Source organism: Anser cygnoides, chromosome 4, assembly GCF_040182565.1.
Source record: "Anser cygnoides isolate HZ-2024a breed goose chromosome 4, Taihu_goose_T2T_genome, whole genome shotgun sequence".
Taxonomy (NCBI): domain Eukaryota; kingdom Metazoa; phylum Chordata; class Aves; order Anseriformes; family Anatidae; genus Anser; species Anser cygnoides.
The window spans coordinates 47,193,156-47,208,985 of NC_089876.1; the positions used below are offsets into that span (position 1 = coordinate 47,193,156).

Consider the following 15,830-nt stretch of genomic DNA (forward strand, 5'->3'; position numbering starts at 1 on the left):
TAACGTATGCATTCGTTTACATTTCAGTGGGTGTTTATGAAAACATATTTTCTTAGAATAAGAATGGAAACAAAATGAGTAATACACCGGTTTTCTTAAAAAAAAAAAATCAACTGTTATCATTGTATCTGAGAAGGGGAAATGACTTGAGAATCTCACTTCTCACCAGCTGAGTCGGTAATAGAGATTGAGAAGCACTGAAATAATTTTCTTAAAGGGCTGTTTTCATCTTGATAGGACTTTCTTTTTCTTGCATTTTAACAGTTCTTGTTGTCATTGAATCCTTGAACGTGACATGACATGGCAGTACATGTTGTAATCTTTTATTTACACAGGGTTTATGATAATAAATTATGCCAGCTATGTACACTTTCATGAACTGTGGTCAGCAGCATGTAGTCCCCATATCAGTCTAATTTAACGACTTTGATGGGAAATATATTTATATATATATATATATATATGCTTGATGAACTTAATCTCAGAAAGGCAGAATGCCATCTCCCAAACTGAGATTTGGCCAGTGTACCTAGACAAGACCTGTTCACTTTTTCAGAAAAAAAAATCCTGTGAACCATGTGAAGGACCCAAGTGATGGGAGGAGCTCTGCTTTACATTCAATTGTATAATAGCACTAGTACCTCGGTGTCCCCTAGTATTAGATGGGGACCCTGGTATTAGGTGGGACTGCTTTTATTGCACTGATCCAAAAAGAATGTGCAGTGTTGAGTCATTGGTTGTCCATCCGTGGAGGAGTTTGTTACTAAGCTGAGTCTGCTTATCACATCAGGGAAGTTGCCGCCAGATGGTCCCACTATGTTGGCTGAATTTTCACCGACAAAAGGATGTTCTTCAGTTTCACTCCATCTTCCATTTTAGTTCACATGTGGATTTTAGCTGCATGTGGATTTTATTGCTGATAAAGATACGGGGTCTGTAAAACAGGCAGTCTGACTCATTTCAGCTGAACTATGCCTGTGAATACAGTAAGCAAAATTCAGCCCACTTTGGTTCTTGTGCCAGAGAATTTCCACATCTAAAAAACGTACTCAGATGAGCATTTGGTTGTTTTTCAGAGTTTTGAAAAAGGAGGAAAAAAAAGAAGAAAATAGAAATCTTAAATATGGTTATCAACTAGATTGCAGTGCATGATCAACTTTAGAATGATAAGAATTTCTAAGAGAAACATACAGGTTTTATGTGGAAACTCAGTGAAAAAGAAGATTTAACTTTTCAGCTTCCATTTTGCATTGATGGCAGATAACAAATAGGAAACGAATGCTTCTTGGCTTTGTTGCTACCATATAATGCAGAGCTCATGCACATATTTAATATATATTTTTTTAAGAGGCAGTTAGATAAATGATTGGCCCAGCGTTGCAATCACACACAGTATGGACAGCAGCACTATCATTTCTCCATCAGTACTGCAGAGCTTACATTCACATCAGATGCTAATGTAAATGCCTTTACATTTTCCGTTTGCTTAGATATAAAATTATTTGGGTAATGGATTCTTTATTGTGCTACACCTTGTGGCTGTGCAACTGATTTAATCTGGTTCCTTGCCTGCTGCTTGCTATGGTCTGTGAGAAGATCATAGAGTATAGAAAAGTGTAATTTAATAAAATGTTTGAGACCTTGAAAAGCTGTCTTGCCTTCCAGGGGTTTCCAGCTCAGTTTAAATATTCACATGGCTTTGCAGTTAAGTGTTGACAGGAACATATAGCTTCTTATCCATAGGGGTGTTGCATATGAGGAGGAAATAGTAAAAAAAACTGTCAAACTTTTTTTTTTTAATTCTTTTTGAAAGATTTCTAATTCTTCTAAGGCAGCACCCAAATATTCATGCTTTAATTTCCCCTTAGATGAGTCCAGCCATTCCATGTTTCTTGGTCCCACAATTCATTTACGGATATTTGTAAGTTGTCTAATTATAAGCAAAATAGAGATGAATTACCTGTAGACTATGTACCCTTCGTGTAACACTTGGAAAGACTGTTACGTGCAAGAAAGTGTTAGCACTGAGCATCCCAAAAAAGTACTGTACCGTTATACTCTGGCAAGTACCTAACAGCCCAGATAAGCTTCATATTGTGATGTTAGACTTCTCTTAGTACTAAAGAGCTGTCAAGGGCTTGCAATTCCTTTAGGGACCATAATATATTGCTACAAAAAGAAACCTAGTAAGTATAACTGATATACTGATATATGTTGAATGTAAACACGAATTCTTTCTTCACATACTTTTTCATACTAGTTATTAATGAAAGGAAGGATTTTTTAAATGATCTAAGTGCCATAAGGTCATAGGTTTCACACAAAATCGATTTGTAAGTCTTCTGTCTGAGATTACTTCTGCTCTTTATTACTAGTATTATCTTTTTAACAAATTCCAGGTGTACTTTCATGAAACTTGTCTGAATTGCCTCCGTGTCTTACATAACCTTTTAATAGCAATATAGCGAGCTGCCATTTTTCCCAAATCCCAGGTTGTTTGGTTGTTTAACAGCTGGCTAGCATCAGAAAATTCCATGTTTCTGACTTGTGACACCTCTCAGAGTTGCTATGCTCGCAGCTCCTCTGTGTTTCAGTTCCTACAGTCCTTAGCTATAGAGCAGTCTAGCAGCATTGGCTTACTTGAAAGGAAATCCTGAAATTCCTGTTCTGTAGGAAACATGGATAATTTAAATTTTTATTCCTATACAGAAGAAATGTTCCTTAGCTATGTTCCAAAGGTTAGTACTGTTTGTGGAGTAGAAATACAAAAATTCCTGCCCAGCTATGCTCTGAAGTCCTTTAGATGACTTTTGGAAACCCCACGCTGAGTCTTTGGCTGCATTCAGAAAGGATCACAAGCAGAGAGCAGCTATTGCCAAGTTTTCTGTGGTAAGAACGAAAATAATGTATTGATGAGTTAAATGTGAACTTTTGCTTCACTTTGCCATTTGTGATCATTATTATTACCTCCACCACTAGAATAATTCTCAGAGTTTGGCCTACGGCTACAACTATTCTGTTCCATCTGTTGCAGAGATGCAATTTAAACAGGCAGAAAAATACCATCCCAGCTCAATCCATGTATTACTACAGCAGGCAAAATTTGACAATTTCAGTATAAATAAATGTACTTTGGACAAAAGGTTTTCTATATCTGCTCATCTCAGGTGATTTCCTGGCTCCTTTCCATAATACATGCATTCACTGCTTGGGAAGAAACAACAGAGTGGCAGGAGCTGTAGTGCAGAGAAGGCTCTTGTGGCTGCTGATGCATTAGCTGTATCAAAAAACCTTCACTGATTTTACTAATACGGTGCTATAAATGATAGAGAGTGCCCGAGGCCCTTTCTGTTCCTTTGGAGTAATGATAGCATTGGTAGGACCTTGCAGCAGTGGAGCAATATGGTGAAAATGATAGGCAGATAAGGTAGGAGCTGTTGTTTGCCAAGTGAAACAGCAAAAGACAGCGAGTGCCTTGCATTCTGTGCTTCCAGTTTAGCAACTGCAGTACTTCGAGTGGCGTGGCAGTGTGAATAAAATGTTAGCATCAGTTTCAAAGATGTTTTGGATCATGCCCTTCAGTGTTCAGAGTAAAAGCTGAAGGGACCGGTTCCACATCTTTTTACTTCTGTGCACCCTTCCTTCCTCTGCTGCCCTTTCTAATCATTTCTCTAGCTCCCCTCCACCTCCCTCCCTTTTTCAACAACCTCTCATACCTCCATTGTTTCTTCCGTCTCTTTCTGCTAAGGATGTTGTATTCTTTTCCTACAGCTGTCAAAATGATGCACCCTAAACCTGTACATTCATATTCTGCCTGTTGGAAAGCAAAATATTGCATATGGATATAATGTAATTTTGTTTAGAGCAGTAATTAAATGAGAAGCAGTGTGTTGGGAGGCAGAGTAGTCAAGTGACTAAGAACGGAGTGGAAATTTTAACTTTTTCATGGATTCTGCCATAGTTCACTTAAGAAAATAGAAGTAATGGGATATCTACTGTAAGGAAAGAAGTTCCCAACAAATTATTGGTTCCCGTTCAAATTCCTTTTTGCAGACTGTTTCAAGAAGTAGAAGCCTCAAAATCCCCTCTGACTTCAGTTCCCAATGAAGCTCACACGTAATTATTCCTGTTCTCCAGTTTCTTTGACAGCTCTGTCCTTCCTCTACCTCATGCAATTTTAAGATCATGTTCAATAAACTAGAACAAATATAAACATGGTTCTTTACTCCGCTTATCCTGACTGGGGGAATTAAAATAAAAGGAAGGGCACAACTGCATGCTCAGCGGGGTGTTTTAGCAAGACAGATCACACTCTAAATTCAGAGTGTTGCCCTAACTTTTGAGATTCTTTACTCTCTGGTCTGTTCTGAGTATATCTGGGTCCTTTCCTTTCATTTCTCTCTTCCCAGTTTACATTCTTCTCCCTCCACAAGTGCTGTTGACTTTGCTCCCTCCTGTTTCTCCCTTGCCTACGCTCTCAGTATTGTTGGCTCCATGCCTTGCTAAGCCAGGATAGTGTCATGAATACTGCATGCTATTCAAATGTGCATATCTGACGCGCAAAGTTCTAAAGTAAATGCTTCTGTACATAGAAACTGTGGGGGAAATATCACCAGAGCTAAGAAAATTGTGTGATTTCTAAAGAGAGAAAACGTATTGAAAACAGTCATTTGTAAATGACAGATAGGCCTAGTGAATCATATGCAGCATTCCAAAAAGTAGGGTGTATCATAAAAAAAATCATGTAAAATAGGGACCTTGAGATTATCTGTTTAGCCTCCATCTCCAGGGCAGTTGAGCTGTACTTGAAACATTACTACTAGAGCTTTAACCTTTTCAAAGAGATTTCCATGATAGAAATTTAGCAAGAAAACCTAACCAGTGTATTTAATTCAAAGATGTTTTTCTTATACCCCTGAACCTGAATATGGAGGACATTTTACTTCTTCCTTTTTGCAGCAACGTTTTGTGCATTTTATATATGTGTTAGCTTTTTTCTCGGTCTTTGTCATACTCAGACAGAGCACCTCTCATTCTTCTCAGCATTAGCTCCAATGGCCTGCTGTCTAGACATCGCTCATTCTTGTCTTCTCTCCTCTGAGTGGTGCGTAGTCAGTGGATTTTTGGAAATGTGGAGTGTAAACCAAGCAAGCTACTTCAGAGGAAGCTTTGTTAGCACTTAGCACTGTAACGTTTAGGATTTTTATTTTCTTCCTCAGCAGCGTGACAGTGTTGATTAATGTTTGATTTCTGAGCCATTTTAACCCCCCAGGTCCTTTTCTGTCTCCTAGCCAGTGATTTTGCATCCAGTATTTGTGCAGTTGATTGTTCTGACCTTCAGCTGGCTGACAAGATCTGAAGTATTACACTTAGCGTTTGTCTTTACCAAGGTACATTCTATTTATTTCAGACCACTTTTCCATTTTCTTAGGATTGTTTGGGATTCTACTCCTGTTCTCCAGCACTTTTTGCCCTCTGCAACTTGATGTGGTCTGCAAACACAGCAAGGGTATCACATCATCCCAGGCACCGATGAAATGGTTGTATTCTATGAGTCTCAGTAAGACAAGAAGCTGGTGACAGCTATCCTTCATATGCAGTTTTTCAACTAGTAGTATTCCTGCTTTATGTTACTTAGATTCCCCTTGATTTACTGTGAAAATATTGCCTGAAGTATATTAGGGCATTATTGGTAGGTTTTCTAATAATGTTTACATTGATGCCATTTGTGTTGACTGTTACCAATCACCTTGCTATTCAGTCCATGCCTGCAGATTAAAATGTTGGTGTTCTCTAACCTTATCAGTTACCAGTAGGTGTACTGAAATCTGATCCTCCCTGTTCTTCTTTTTCTTGTTGGTATAACTGCTTCTTTCTCGTCTTTAAGTAACGCTTTGTCTTCCACAATTTCCTGAAGACTTTTCTCTCCCATGAGGTTGTTGCCATTGCTTATGGCAGGCTGACACTTCTTACTTATGCTTGCTTGCAATTATCCGACAGTAGGTGCCAGATAACATGCAAGAAAAATTCAACTTTTCAATTAATGTACTATTTTTAATTACTATTACTGCCCTCCTGTTCTTTAACAAAGCTGTTCTCTGACAGCTTTTTGAGATGATGGCTGTTGTCCTTTTCAGTTGTTTGTGATGTACCTTTTCTATTTTATTCCAGAGACTTGAGGCCGGGTTCTGACCTAACCTCAGTGTCTCAGTATCTTTGGCTGTCAGGAGACGTGATCTCCACTCAGAATAAGCCAAGAGCATTTAAACTGTCTTAAGGTAAATCATCATAACTGTGCCCCAGGCCACATTTAGGAGGTGAAGCCATCTTTGCTTTTTGCCCTTTAAGGCAAGCTCAGCAGATATCTAGCTCATCTGGGAAATGAGCTCACTGAGTTTACATGAAATATTTGACTTAACTTTTCTTTGCTTTGAATGCAGTACTTCTTTAAAGTGCCTTTAGAAAGTGATCTTTTCTCCTTCCCTTTACCACATATTAAGAGGTGAAAACCTTGCCCCACTGAAATCAGTAGGAGCTCCAGTTAGGTCAAGAATTTCACCTTAGAATTTAAAGTAAGATTATGTTGTGCAAGCCTTAAGTAATGCTTTTCATTTTTCTAAGCTCACTTTTTCTCTCTAACCTCTCTTCAGTTGAAACCAAGTAGAGACTAAGGAGATCAGTGCATATAATCTTGATTTTTGCACAGACAAAACCAATGTTATATGAATTTTTATGTTTTTCCTACATAGAGCAGGCCAAGTTCTCTGGAATCTATTTCATTACATGTTAAATAAATTTGGATAAAGAACGGATTTGTGTCTTAGTGAACAATTCCAGGAAATCTGAGTTGAGTTCATGATGCTGAGATTGGCATTACCTTTCTCTGCTTTTGCTTTTCCATCTGCAAAATGAGGATAATGATACTGGTATTTCTTTAAAGCACCTGCAGATTTTTGGCTGAGAAGTTTTGGCTATGTTCTGTAAGTGACACTTCCTTACTTTCCAGAAACCTTTCCAGGCTTCCACTGAAGAAAAAAAAAAAAAAAAAAAAAGGCATTCAGCTCTCTGTACAGCCTTTTAGAGACTTCAGTGTCACTAGACCTGTGACTTCTCTTACAAAAATGAGTCACAGGAGATGAGCTGGTCCTTTTGCAGCCCTTAGTCTTGCTGCTGAGCAAGAGAAGGTTGGGAGGTTGGGATTTTTGCCTCCACACCAGCGCTGATACTTCCAAGGAGTGAGTGCAACGTCTTGCACTTGGAAAATGAAGTTTGTATAGGTCTGTCCTAATAAAAGTGCCTGCTTTGGAGTCCCAGTAGAGAGCTAAGTGCCACTTAGAATATATTTAAATTAGGGAAGGGATTAAAGGATGTTGGTACTTAGAATAGCAGGGAGATGTTCCTAACAGGGGTTCAGAAGGGAACAGGTCCAACTACATCATTACATAAGAAACAAAGAGAAAAGAAACCCAAATGTGCTTGGAGATCAGCGGTTCTGCAGTTACAGGAGAGGAAGATAAAGAAACTGAGAAACCTTATTAAGTTTTTGCAGTTTCCTGACTATCAGAGGGAAAATTTGCTAATTATCAGGAGGGTTTTGTTGCTGTTTTTTGAACAACTGAGGGTTTTAGATGAGGTTTCAGAAAAGTAGCTGTTACGTAACCTATAGCACTGAAATATCCCAAGGTTTTTGTGCGACTCCCTTGGCATGGAGTCAAGTAGGGATAAAGAACGTTGTTTCTTAAAATGACTCTTCCAACACACTGAGTGGTTGAGGTGTCTCGGGGGTACAGTCTAGCTCAGACCGACAGTCTAGTCGCATCACAGGCTGCTGTCCCGATGGAAATGGGAATAAGCAGACAACTTCCATTAGAGGCTACCGTTGAGATTACCGCAGCGTATCGGTACTGTTTGTGTTCCAACGAGTAATTGCACATCGCCAGAACACGTCCCACTTTGCTGCATGGTGGAAATGGTCGATATTGGCTTGGGGGGGAGGGAGAAGGAAGGAAACAGAGATGCGTACTACAAGTGGGAAAAGTTCTAGACCAGTATTGCTATCGCGTGGCATATTCTCTGTGAGATGTTTCCTTGCTGAGGGCTAAATCTTTAAAAGCACGTACGCTTCTATTCTCAGTGATTTACAGCCTTATATGTTTTCCAAGTTTCAAATCTGAATTGTTATTCAGATATTTTTTTCTGATGTGCTTTTAAAGTCAAGGTTTTTCAAACTTCAGCTTCTTGCTTTGGGAAACCATTTCGCTGCCTATTAAATTTTACTGTGAAACGTCTTTATCCTGATGGTCTGATTTCTTGTAATTTCTTCCTGTTACGCTTAGATCTTTCTCTTCATTTGAACCCACAAAATTCCTAGCTTCACACCCTTCAAATATTTGTAGATTTTGTGTAAAGCTTTTATACATCCTTTGCATTTTAGGTCTCTTGGAGTCTTTGGACGTCTGCCCTGTGAATCCTTGTATTGTTTTCTCACATTAAGATGATTGGCACCTAATGCATAGTTCTGAAATGCAACTTTACTTGTACGTGTGTGTTCATCTTCCAATTATGCCTCTGCCTGTTCAGCCTAATCTCTCTTTTGGCAATTTGTTGCCAAAGTAGATGGCAAATTTGTTTTTTCACCAATATTGTTGGTTGTTTCTGAAAGCTTTTTGCCCTGCTCTGGTACCAAAATTTAGGTTTTAGCTAATTTAAACCCTTAAAAAAGATTAGCATAGAGAAATGATTGAAATGTTTATTGGGTAGTGGAAATCTTTGTGGTTAATGACTGTGCATTCAAAGGCAATTGCGAGGAAGGGAAGGCAGGAAGGGTACCTGGGTAACCTCTGCACCTGAGGAAAAGCTGCAGCAGCCCTGGGGCCATTGGCAGTTGGCATTTTGTAGCTACCTCATCTTGTGCTGGAAGACTGGACCACCACGAAGCAGCTCCAGGGTAGTGGAGTGCAAAGGCTGATTTAAAACTGCAATTGTATACCACTCCCTGACTTTGCCAAGTATTCTGTGGTGAGATCTAACAATCAGCACCGGTGCCTCCCCAGGCACTCCTTCTTAGGATGGTGTCCTGCTCAAATTATCCAGATCTGGTTGTTCCTCTGGTTGTACCTCAGCCCAGCAAGACCTGGGCTGACATTTGTTTCTCTGTGGGCACTAATGCTTAGTTCAGCTGTACAGGTTCTCGCTGCTTCTTTTGTTAGCCAAGGAGGACACTCGTGGGGAAGTGCTTATCGCAACTTGTGTTTCTATCATATGCTTCTGGTTCAGAAGAATGCCGTGCATTGTGTTTGCTTAGCTAGAAGAAGAAAGAATTCATTTTCAAACCATTGGAGAGAGTGCATTCTGCTAAGCAAATTTCATTTACCTTGCTGTATTACTTCCCTTGGTGGCCTACCGATTCACATTACTCAGCCAAGTCAAGCCAGAGCCAGCCTTCTGTCCAGATATGTGTCTCAGCATCTCGCAATTTCACATCTTAAACAGGACTCAGATTTTTCTTCTGTGATGGGATCAAGCTGTGTAACTGCAGGTTCTTCCTGTGCATTTCTTTGGGGCTCGTGGTAAGTGAACACAGTGCAGGTACACCTGAAGGCAAAAGCAGCAAGTTCTGACCCAGGCCCTGAATACCTTCTCACCAGTGGTTGGGATTTCTGCTCCTACAGCAGCTTTCCTACATAGCTCTGGGGGGTTGGAGTGTCAGGCAAGCATGGGATGAAAGTGAAACAGGAGCTGTGAGAATGGAAGGAGACAGCTTTGAGATGTTGACCTGACTCAGTGTCTCCTGAGGTCTTAGCAGCATTCTGTGGCTGGGAGAGGCAGCCCTGCCTTGCTCCTGGCCACTTGCTTCCCTTGTGTTGGCGGCTGACTGACCCTCTTGAGCCAGCTCAGCTCACTAAACCTCCAAAGAATCAGCTGCTCATAAACACGTGAGTTACCTGACTGTCTCAGCAGGTCAGCTCGGCCCGAGAGCCCCTTTCAGAGTGCAGCAGGGTGTCTCTTTTAGGAGCAAGGCACAGGCTGACTGCTCTCCTGTGAAACAGAAACCCCTAGACTGAGGTCTTTGTCACTTGACCAGTGCCTTTAGACCTAATAAAAATTCTCTTATTTAGGCTGTACCTAGATCTCTCCTGGTATAGACAGAGCTCCAGTGGAGTATTGCAAATAGCTGCTTTGACATTCATGCTTCCTTTCTGACAGCATATTTATTGTATTTTTAAGTCACATCTTATAGCGCACATGGCTGTATAATTTACAAATCGCATATTGCTAGCCCAGAACACTAGATTTTCTACTGAGATACTGTGATACGTTTTATACTGCTTTGCTGGGGCAAGAATTTTCAGTCTGAGAAGTGGTGATATTTTCCCAGTTTCTTTTACTGGAGGTTGGTGATACAAGTCTGTCCTCAGCAGAAGGCAACACTGAAGTTCATATTCACAATTCAGCTTTTATGCAGTAATAGCTAAAATAAAATAGTTTTTATTTATTTACTGGCATATTTTTGTAATTTTAAGATTGGTCTTAACTGGAAGATAAAACTAAGAGAAACGCAAAAGGAAAATTAGGTCATTAATGTACTCTTTGCTTCTAGCTTTCACTTCATTTGATTGTAAATTGTTTGCAGTAAAATTGCAAATTAGTAGCTTGGATAAAGCCCTATAAATTCCTTCAGTATCAGATTTAATTGAGGAGGATTGGGTCTCCAACCTTCATGGAGTATAACTGTAGCTGGATGCATTCCTAGGGGCTAATTATCCATTCCTCCATATCATTTGCTTGAACTCTCAATTGCTCACTGTTCGATGCACATCGGGTGGATGCTGGAAAATGTCTAAGAACATGTGAGATGGAAACTTAGGCAGGAAGATGCTCTCGCTACCAAACACTAATCTCAAAAGACACTCCACCTCCCACAGCAGGCTTCTGAATTGGAGTGGCTCTCCAAAACACGCGTGGCTCCCCGAGAGCGGTGCAGTTTTACTCCCCATTTGGCAGAGAGACGAGGGTCACACTGAAAGTAGGTGTTCTGCATTTCGTAAGGACAAGATGAAATAGCTATTTTTCCTGAAAGGGAAAAATACTGCACGTGAAATTCATGGTCAGTTGTTTCTAATGTGGGTGCAGCAGAGGAGTCGTAAAATGCAGGCAAGGGCTTAGCGCGAGGTACTGGCACTGCCATTTAATTACTTGTGTGACTGAGAGGACTTTGTCCTGTTTATCGCAGAGCTAAAAGAATGATACAACTTGTGAAGGGGCATCTTTGTCTCACCTCTTTTGCAAACCAAACCCCAGTGTGACAGTAAGAGCAATATTTAGGGGCAATAGTCCGAATTTTTAGAGCAGAGCCTTGGCGAAAGCCACTCTTTTATAGGGTGTGTAGGCCCGGGAGGCAGAGGAGGCCGCAGGCCCCTCAGCGTGCGCCCACCTGTGGCGAGGAGGGCTCTCCTCTGGTGCAGAAAACTGAAGCTCCGGTTTCTCTGCACAAATGCCGGGGTTCGGGCATTAATTAGAGAGCGTAATTTGTTCGGAGAGTCAAAGATGAAAGGAGATCCTGTCTTCCTGTCAGAACAGTTTTGTCTGCACTGCGCTGTCTGATAAATCAGACTGCGCTACAGGAGTAACGCGTGGACTACCCCAGAGCAAATCGCGATGTGCTGCTGTCAGACCCGTGGGGTTTTCTTCTTCTCTGGTGCACTCCTCATGTCTATGGAAAAGCTCCTGTTCCCTTTACTGTTAGGTTTAACTGCTGCTGTGTGCTATGTGGTGGCTCTTGTTGGCTGTATGGGGATTAGGCTGGTTGTCAGTGGGGATGACTTCTTTACCTCAGGCGTTCAAGATACAATGCTAGCCATGTGTCATGCTTTTTGGGCTTCAAACCTCTGTCTAATTCTAATTTATTTTCCCTGATATAATGATTCTACACCCTAGAGAGGATAAGCAGCAACACCCATCTATTGCCAGCTTTGTTCAAACCATGGGGAAGTGCAATAGTTGTTGTTCTGCCTATTTGTAATACAACAAAACAAAAGCAAAATGCTTGAATAAAATGAAGGGGAAAAAAAACACAACCCACAACCAAATGTAAGGCAAATCCTATTTCTTTTTCTTGTTGAGTAAATGCAGCCATAGAGCCTGTGAGTGAGGCACACAAAGAGCTTGCGCTGGGGATGGGTGGGCATGCATTTGCAAGGTGAGGAGGTCACCTGCCCTTGGTAACATTATTATTAAGCTGAAATGAAACATGCAGATGAAAGATGCAGGGATTTGGTTTGGAGTTTTGCTGGTTTAGTTTGTTCATGTTGTGGTGGTTGTTTGTTTGTGTTGCTTTTTGTCCTGCAAAGACCAGGTGTCTTATCTGTGGCTTTGTTGCTTTGGACAGTTTGTGTCCTTCTTAACAGTTGCTTATCTCTTTGAATTAAGTTACGGTGGTTTAACACTATGCAGAAGCCAGATCTCAGAGCAGTGCTGGATGTCCCAGGCTTTTTTCAACTGGCTATATAGTGTGTCACTACAACAGTTAAATTTCACCAGCACTAGGGTCGTATACCCAGTATGCAGTCAGATCATCACGCTGGCTCTGGAGCTTTTATTGCCTACGCTGTCATTGTATATTAAGAATTAGCGAGCAATGTGTAGTAGATTGCTTTAGACGTGCTTTATACGTGATTCCTAACATACCCTGACAGACCGCCCTACCCCAGCTGCGTTGTGTTGGTTGTACCGGAAGGAAAATCAGCCGCCGTTGGGTTTGGAATAGGGGTTCATTTGCAGCCTCACATTCTTATTTATACATAGCTTTATGAAACAAACAGGCGTCTGTTGGGATGATGGTTTCTGCACTTGTCTTGGGACTTTTCACCACAAGTATCTTCTGAATTCTGCCTAGATTTAGAAAAGCCTGCATCACCCATGTTTCCTAATGAAGAATACTTTCAAACTTGCTTTTACACATTAGATTTCCTAATGAGCAAGATAATACATAATTTTTAGGCAAATACTATCTTTTGGCAGAAAGCAGTAGGGAGGACGTTTAATGAGGATTAATTAGGCAATCCTTGTTTCTCAGTTGTTTGTGAAATTGGTGGTAAACTGGGCCTTGCTTAGAGGGCCTGATCCTACAGCTTTTGGACCATTTGAGTCATTTGTGGACTGTGGATAGAGGAGCTTTGGATCTTTAATGCTGAAGCAGATAAATAAATGATTTTTTTCGTGGGCTCTGTATTTGTTTCACATCAGTCTTATATATGTCCTGTATATTTTGTATTTATGAGAGTGGCATGAAAAAGACTGTAGTGTACCAGCTCATGTCTTGGGGTGAAGGAGAAGGAGGAGAGAGAAACTGGATATGAAAGTTTTAAGTGAAGGGGTAGGTCTGGGAATAGGGGAAGATGAGGAAGAAAAAAAAATGTGAAAAACAGGGAACACGAGTGGTAAAGCAATGAAAAGAAAAGCAATAGGGACATAACAAAGGAGGAAGTGAAACATGAGGAAACTGCAGTGCAAGCATCAAAGAAAATGAAAATGAGGGAAGAAATGAGGAAAACAGGTAATTATGCCAGCAAGTTGGTTTTTTTTAATATGTAAAGCAAGAAGCGTTTCAATATGTGAATGTATGTAGAAATGAATACATAGGTTGAATCTTTTTTAAATATAGGTTATAATCTTGAATTTTTGAACTAATACTGGAGACCTGTGGCCTTAGTGGAGCCATATCCCACCTAGCTTTACTGGTTGATGGCTGCATTAGTGGCAATCACACAGAGGTGCATTCCTCCGTCTTATTGCGCCTCTGACCTGGGTTCTTCCCATTCTGCCATGTGGCCAAAAGCGATGAACAGTGAGGTCTCTATGGCTGGTCATGCTGGTAAGTGGCTGCCTGCGAACAGGGGAATCCAGACATGTCTGGATATATATCTGGTCACGAAATGTAATGGCAAGTTGTGTGGGATGTAAGAGTGGACACAAGGAACATTGCATTACTGTGTTGTTTTGGATGAAATGGGATATTTGAAGTGTGGCACTAGTCAGCAGAACGGTAAACAGAGAATCCAGTGCATGTCTAATGCGTGGTATAAATCAGCATCAGAAACACCAGCAGAAAAAAAATAAGAAACTTTTCCACAGGGGACAGCATGTTTCTATAAATCTTAATTATTTGGGAAAATGTGTACGCTAGTTAATAGAAACACACACTCCTGTCAGCTGAGAATTGACAGGAGGAACACCAAAGCACACAAGTAGCAGCAAACAGTCTGAAGGAAAATTTGTGGAGTCCTGTCTAGTCAGCAGCTTTTGAGTTCTTTATTTTTTCCAAACTATAATGTAAAAATTTTACATCAGCAATGAAATGTATCAGGAAACCTAAAAGCAAATGACAGTTTGAAAAGAGAGGGGAATGTACTACTCAGTTCTGTGTATCAGGGTAAAGGAAGCCTGCTTTATATTGTTTATGTATCTGCAAAGCTGTGGTATTATTAGAAATTCATTTCAAACGGTGGAGCTGAAAATAAAACTCCCATTTAGGAACAGTCGTACTGCTCAATTTACCACATTGGTGTTTATAGCCAACTAATCTGAATGCCTCAATTCGTTAGAAATCTTCAAGCCTCTTGAAGGTGTGAGCATCATCCCACACTGTCAGATTTGAATATGTAATCTAGAGGCTGAACTTAGTCAAAATGCAGCTCCTTTGGCAATGGCAAGTGCCTTTGAAGTTTTTTGGATCTTCTGCATTCCATGTATCCTGTTTAAAATTAAAAGAACAACGCCTTCTCGAATAGCGCACCGTAAGCACCATGCAAAACCTGCATCTCAGACATCTGCCTGACTGACGTGATGAGCCAGACAGAAGTTTGGGGCTGTTCCATTCATCTTCCCATCTAACAACCCGCCCCAGGTAAGAGAAGTTCCTGCAAGTCAGAGCTAACGTGGCTGGTTCTGTTCTCAATTACAGGCCAGCCAGACTAAAGGCTTCATAAAGAAAGTTTGCTCCTATGCTTTGTTGATGAGGATGATGAAATACCCAAGAGTAGTTGTTGTAGGACTTACATTGATTGGACAGGAAAAGCCCCAGATTCATTGCACCTGCCTTCCTCTGATTTTCACAGGTCATTTCTGATCCAGCCTATACTGACCTTGCATGTTTGTTCCCTGTCTGTAGACCGTGAGCTCTCCCAGATTCTATGCAACGTAACTCACAATCCTGCTTCTTAGGATGTGCCTGTTTTGCAGGCATGGAGACACCCAGGCCAGATGAGTTTTGTGGCACTAAAAGCTTTGTGTCTGAAAAAAATAGGGTATCGAAATCAACTTGAAATGTGTCTGGTTGCACCAGGTCTAGAACATTACTTTCAGTCTAGTCTCAAGGTGGAAATCATTTTAGCAATGCTGATGACAAACATCTCGCTCTAGGCTGAATGATGCGTTCTTATCTCATGGACTCCCTCGGAGCATTTCGTGTTAGGCTGTGGTCGTGTTGTCCTTGTGAAGAAAGTGGCAGAAAGCACAGAATAGATTCCAGCAGCACAGAGAGACATGCAGAGGACAAATAATTATCTTTTACTGAAGTTATTGCTGCTGTGCTGGGACAAACCAGCTTGTGAATGGGGTAGCTGAAGTTGGGTCTGAGCAAGGCAGAGGTGAGGACAGAGGGGGAGAGCTGGAGGAGACCTTTGGAAGTCTGCTCACCTTCCACTGCCCTGCACAGTGTGCCGTTTAAAAACAGCTGCTGGATTTCTTCTGTGCTGCCAGGCTCTTGAGTGGCAACCTCTGTGATTAATGGGTTTGGCTGGCTCTAGTTGGTGGGAGATCTGTCCTGGCCA

At 41.0% G+C, this 15,830-nt stretch overlaps 1 long non-coding RNA gene across 11 annotated transcripts in view; it reads left to right on the plus strand.

Moving 5' to 3' along the window:
- Window positions 1-15,830, plus strand: part of LOC106032252 (uncharacterized) — a 228,404-nt gene that overhangs the window by 193,022 nt on the left and 19,552 nt on the right. Inside the window, exons 1-2 of one of the 11 annotated variants that reach the window (XR_007166084.2) lie at window positions 12,067-13,555; window positions 14,790-14,905. The exons of 9 other annotated variants lie outside the window; for them this stretch is intronic. This is a non-coding gene — a long non-coding RNA (uncharacterized lncRNA). Of the gene's footprint in view, window positions 1-12,066; window positions 13,556-14,789; window positions 14,906-15,830 lie in introns of those variants that run through there. One more of the 11 variants, XR_007166083.2, reaches the window with a different exon arrangement.